The sequence below is a fragment of the Helianthus annuus genome, chromosome 13, assembly GCF_002127325.2.
Source record: "Helianthus annuus cultivar XRQ/B chromosome 13, HanXRQr2.0-SUNRISE, whole genome shotgun sequence".
In the NCBI taxonomy this organism is placed as follows: Eukaryota; Viridiplantae; Streptophyta; class Magnoliopsida; order Asterales; family Asteraceae; genus Helianthus; species Helianthus annuus.
In genome coordinates, this window is record NC_035445.2 from 29,771,868 (window position 1) to 29,778,451 (window position 6,584).

Here is a 6,584-nt window from a genome sequence, read left to right on the forward strand (position 1 = left end):
TGTAGCAATTAAAGCTACATGACGAGGTCGGAGGAAGTAAACAGTCATTCCCTGAAAAACGATGATGATAGGGTTAATATAACCAAGGGAGAGCTCCGTACACTGATTGATACAGCTGTATCTAAAGCTGTAAAGGAGCAATTCAAGGAGGTTAGTGAGACGTATAGTAGAACCTCTTCGGTACCTCACTCTAAGTCTGTTCCAAAGACTCATTCAGAAGCTCATAGCAAGCCACCCTCGAAGAAGGATGGACCTAAGAAAGAGGATGTCGAACATTCCTCAAACCAACATAGTGTTCCATCCAAGAGAATAGTGTTCGATGATGAGCCACGTACCAAGTCTTGTACTTATAAGTACTTTGTTTCCTGCAAACCCCGGGATTTCACTGGGGAGAAAGGAGCAATTGATTGTATGACTTGGTTAGATGAAATGGAGACTATTGTTGATATCAGCGGTTGTGCTGAAAGGGATATAGTGAAGTATGTATCCCAATCGTTCAAGGGAGAGGCACTGGCTTGGTGGAAGTCTCTCATTCAAGCTGCTGGGAAGATCCCACTCTATAATATGTCATGGGAGCAGTTTGTTGTTCTCATTAAAGAGAACTATTGTCCACAGCATGAGGTGGAAAGGATTGAATCGGATTTCTTATCATTAGTGATGCAGAATTTAGATTGTCAAGCTTACCTCACCAGTTTCAATACCATGTCTAGATTGGTTACTTACCTGGTGACACCAGAGCCCAAGAGGATTGCTCGCTTCATTGGGGGTCTAGCCCCAGAAATTAAAGCCAGTGTTAAGGCTTCGAGACCTACTACTTTTAGATCAGTTGCTGATCTATCTCTATCCCTCACCTTGGATGCGGTCAGGTTAAGATCGCTCAAGAACTCTGAAGAGAGCAAGAGGAAGCGTGAGGAGGATAGCTCACGAGGGTCGGAGAAGAAGCACAAGGGAAACACTGAGTCCAAGAAGTTTGGGTCTGGAAAAGGTAGTCAACGAGCAGAGGAAAAGCCAAAGTTCTCAACTTGCCAAAAACGCCACTTTGGAAAATGCAGGCTTGAGACCAAGTCTCAATCAGGATCACCTGCATGTGGGTTATGCAAGTCTAAGGAGCATAAGACTATTGATTGCAAAAGGATCAAAGATGCTACCTGCTACGGCTGTAACGAGAAAGGGCACATTAAGACAAACTGCCCTAAATACGCTAAGAAGCCTGAGGAAGCCAAGAAGACCAATGCTAGGGTCTTCCAAATGAACGTGCAGGAGGCCATTCAGGACGACAATGTGATCACAGGTACTTTCCTCGTAAATGATGTATATGCTAGAGTACTGTTTGATTCTGGCGCTGATAAGTCGTTCATAGATAACAAGTTTTGTAAGTTGCTGAATATACCTGTTAAAACCTTAAGTGTGAAATATGAGGTGGAATTAGCTGATGGTACCTTAGAAACCGCCTCAACTGTTTTAGATGGATGTTTTATATCCATTAGGAACCACTCTTTTCCTTTGTCCTTGCTTCCTTTGAAGTTAGCCGGATTTGATATAGTATTGGGCATGGATTGGTTATCGCATAACCAAGCCCAGATCATCTGCAACAAAAAGCAAGTAGTGATTAAGACTCCGTCTGGTGAGTCACTTACCATTCGAGGAGATACCCAACACGGATTGCCTGAGCAAGTGTCTATGCTCAAGGCATCTAGGTGCATGAAGAAGGGTTGTGTCATTTATATGGCACAAGTTACGGTCGACGAGCAGAAGCCCAAGATTGAAGATATTCCAGTCATTTCTGAATACCCTGAAGTTTTCCCTGAAGAACTACCTGGTTTGCCACCAGATAGGCAAGTGGAATTCAGAATTGATATCATCCCCGGAGCAGCGCCTGTTGCGAGAGCACCTTATAGGTTGGCACCAACAGAGATGAAGGAATTGAGGACGCAGCTAGATGATTTGCTAGCCAAGGGTTTTATAAGACCTAGTTCGTCTCCATGGGGAGCGCCAATTTTATTCGTCAAGAAGAAGGATGGATCAATGCGTCTATGCATTGATTACCGTGAGCTTAATAAGGTAACTATCAAGAATAGGTACCCTTTGCCCAGGATCGATGATCTATTCGATCAGCTTCAAGGGGCTAGCTACTTCTCCAAGATTGATTTGAGGTCAGGCTACCATCAATTGAAGGTTAAAGATGAAGACGTACACAAGACTGCGTTTAGGACTCGCTACGGTCATTATGAGTTCTTAGTGATGCCTTTTGGGCTCACTAACGCACCAGCCGCATTCATGGATCTCATGAATCGTGTATGCAAGCCTTATTTGGACAAATTTGTCATTGTCTTCATCGATGACATTCTCATATACTCAAAGAGTCAAGCTGACCATGAGAAGCACCTCCGTTGCATTTTGAAGCTACTTCAGCAGGAGAAACTTTATGCCAAGTTCTCGAAGTGTGAATTTTGGCTTCGTGAAGTCCAATTTCTTGGACATGTTGTCAGTGAGCGTGGTATCCAAGTAGATCCCGCTAAGATTGAGGCTATCAAGAACTGGCAAGAGCTGAAGACGCCTACGGAGATTCGCAGCTTTCTAGGACTGGCAGGATATTATAGACGGTTTATCGAAAACTTCTCAAGAATTGCAGCACCCCTGACTTTGCTAACTCGCAAGAATAGTAAGTTCAATTGGGGGCCTAAGCAGCAAGAATCCTTCGATATATTGAAGCAAAAGTTGAGCAACGCTCCTGTTCTTCGATATATTGAAGCAAAAGTTGAGCAACGCTCCTGTTTTGACGTTGCCTGATGGAATTGATGAGTTTGTAGTATATTGTGATGCATCACACACCGGGATGGGGTGTGTGCTTATGCAGAAAGGCAAGGTCATTGCCTATGCTTCACGTCAGTTAAAGGTGCACGAAAGGAATTACACCACCCATGACTTGGAGCTGGGTGCCGTTGTATTTGCACTAAAACTGTGGAGACATTACTTGTATGGAACCAAGTGTGTGATCTACTCAGATCACAAGAGCCTTCAACATTTGTTTAATTAGAAGGACTTAAATATGAGGCAGCGACGTTGGATGGAAACTTTAAATGACTATGATTGTGAAATAAGATACCATCCAGGCAAGGCAAATGTGGTTGTTGATGCCTTAATTCGAAAGGAAAGGATAAAGCCTATAAGAATCAATGCCAAGAGCATTGAGATCAAGAATAGCTTGAATGAAAGGTTGTTAGTTGCACAGAAGGAAGCTGTGTTGGAAGCTAACTATCCTGAGGAAAAGCTAGGAGTAACTGAGGAGCAGTTATCCTATGGCAAGGACGAAATCCTAAGATTAAATGGACGAATATGGGTTCCTGTTTATGGAGGACTTCGGGATGTTATCCTCCAGGAAGCCCACAGTTCCAAATATTCCGTTCATCCTGGAGCTGATAAGATGTACCAGGATCTAAAGGCAAATTATTGGTGGATAGGCTTGAAGAAGTCTATAGCTGCCTATGTAGCTAAATGCTTGACGTGTGCTCAAGTTAAAGCTGAACATCAGAAACCATCAGGTTTGCTACAACAGCCTGAAATTCCCACTTGGAAATGGGAAATGGTGACGATGGATTTCATCACCAAGTTGCCAAAGACTAATAAAGGAAATGATACTATTTGGGTGATAGTAGATAGACTGACTAAGTCAGCACATTTCCTACCCATTAAGGAAACTTACAGTTCTGACATGTTAGCCCAGTTGTATGTTGATAAGATTGTATCTCTGCATGGAGTACCAGTGGCTATTATCTCTGACAGAGATACCAGATACACGTCACATTTTTGGAAAAGTTTCCAACAGTCTTTGGGCACGCATTTAAATTTCAGTACGGCTTACCATCCTCAGACGGATGGGCAAAGTGAGCGTACTATTCAGACTTTGGAAGACATGCTACGTGCATGTGTGATTGATTTAGGAGGTAGCTGGGATAGGCACCTACCTCTGATCGAGTTCTCCTACAATAATAGCTACCATACCAGCATTAAGGCTGCGCCTTTTAAGGCATTATATGGTAGGAAATGCAGGAAGCCTATTTGTTGGGCAGAAGTAGGAGAAGCTCAATTATCAGGACCAGATATAGTCCTCGAAACGACGGACAAGATTGTCCAGATTCGTGACCGCCTAAAAGTTGCCCGTGATAGGCAGAAGAGCTATGCTGATGAAAGGCGAAAACCCCTCAAGTTCGAGGTCGGTGATAAAGTTTTGCTTAAAGTATCACCTTGGAAAGGGGTAATGCGATTTGGCAAGAAAGGTAAGTTAAGCCCAAGATATATAGGACCATTCGAGATCATCGAATGTGTAGGATCAGTGGCTTACAAGTTAAACTTACCTGAAGAGCTCAGTGGTATTCATAATGTATTCCACATCTGCAATCTGAAGAAATGTCTAGGTGATGAATCACTAGTCATACCACACACAGATGTGCATATAGATGAGAGCTTGAAATTTGTGGAAAAACCTGTATCGATTGAGGATCGGCAGGTAAAGAAGCTTCGAAGAAAGTATGTGCCTATTGTAAAGGTCAAATGGGATGCTCGTAGAGGTCCCGAGCACACGTGGGAGTTAGAATCCACAATGCAGGAAAAATACCCTCATTTTTTCAGTAAATCTCGAGGTCGAGATTTCTTTTAAGGGGGTGAGGATGTAACACCTCGAAAATTCATGTCCAATAATGTATCGACACGTGTCATGGACTTAAAACGTGCAAATGATTGACCTAGAAGGATTAAAGTTGACAAACAAGAAATCTATGTGCGTAAAAGGGTTCAAGATGTCAACATCGGATAAATATATCTTTCAATAACCCTACATGATGTTTATACCCTTAAACGAATAAATCATGGATCATACGAAGCCAATTGTGAAAGAAAGTGAGGAATTACAAACTACAGGGGCTAAATGTGTCAACATGTTTAAAGTATACCTCTGAGTGATCTTTTAGCAGAACCAAAGCTTTGTAATGATTAATTATACTCACAAGAATGTGTGATAAAAATTTCACAAGGTTTCGATGAAGTATGAGAAAGTGATGACAATATTCGTATGCGAGGGGTTAAAAGCGTCAAACTGCAAGAGGATGTCAATTCGTAAGGTTTCGGACCTTCCGGAATATGAACATGAGTTTAGTATACTCTAATTAACCTTTAGATAGCTTAGATATAGGCTTAGAGGTGTTTGGTGCGTAAAAATAAACTTTTATGTCATGCAGGGACTAAAAGTGTCAAAAAGTGCACAAGTTTGCACTTTCGCGCATATCTTGCATTCTGAATATCCCCGGACACCCAAAAATTTATGTAAGCACTAAAATATTTTATTTTAGTGTTTGGCTTGATAAAATTCCATTCGTCGCGTAATTTGGATCGTTTTAAGCGTCCGTCCGTGTTTCGTCGTAATTAGCCGAACAACGGGACCGTACGACCAAACGAACCGACATCCGGCATATTTTTGAGCATGTTTCATGTTCCCTATGCTTAGGCATCATTGTAGATCCTTAAAAATGGTTTAACGGCCTTTGGAAGTGTCAGAAATGACAATTGGGAGTGCAGGGGCCAAATCTGTCATTTGCTGAAAGTTCCCTGGTGCAGACAAGGTCCTTACGGACCGTATACAAGACCTTACGGTCCGTATAGCCTGCCCAGCAACCAGAATTCTGAAAACCAGCTGTGGTTTTGCCTCCCTCTCTCAATTCTTGATTTTATGGGCTGAATTAGGGGCACCCATGGTTTCCTAAATCAGTGGGTATACTTGTAGGGCTGAGATCGAATCCCGTTTACCGACGAACGATCCTAACGGCTCTCAAAATCCTATAAATACCCCCCCTTGTTTGGGTTTCACTTGCACCTTCCATTCCTTTCTGAATTCTCTGCAATCTTTGAGGGTCTTGAGCTCCTTGAGAACCTCTTTCAAGTCCTTTAGACTTTTGTAAGTGATTCCTTTCATGCTTAGTTATTTGTTTAGCATTTAAACTGAAAAGTCAAGCGTTATCGATAAACACTTTGACTTTTAATCGGTTGAGCCATGGTTCGCGTTGAACATGGCTACGTGATCGTAATTAGGTAGGTATTTAACCCTCTAAAGGGCATCTCCTAATTACCACGTTTACTTAGTTTAATTGTCGGGTCAAATTAAAGTCAATCGGGTTGTTTTAAATAAAATTCATAACTAATGATATAAAATCTTTAAAATCAGTTTTGTCACTCTAATGACTTGGTAAATATTAGTTGAACATGTCTAAACATGATTCAACCCGACAATTCTAAGTATAGGCTCGGTTCACAACCGAAAGTCGCAAAGTTTGACCTTTGCTTTGACTTTCTGTTCTGACCCGAATTAGCTTGAATTTATTTATGCCTTAGGGTCCTTTGTGATCATGTTATATGATAGTATAACCTCCCAAAGTTATACTACTTGGTTCTTTAGAATTAAAGTCCATCGCATGTTTCCATAATGCCCTTTAATGTTAAAACAATATTTTTGAAGATGTGAAAGGACTAAAACCTTTATTACTGACCTATAAGCATGTCCATAAAATTTCACATCAGTTCGAGGTCTAGATTAG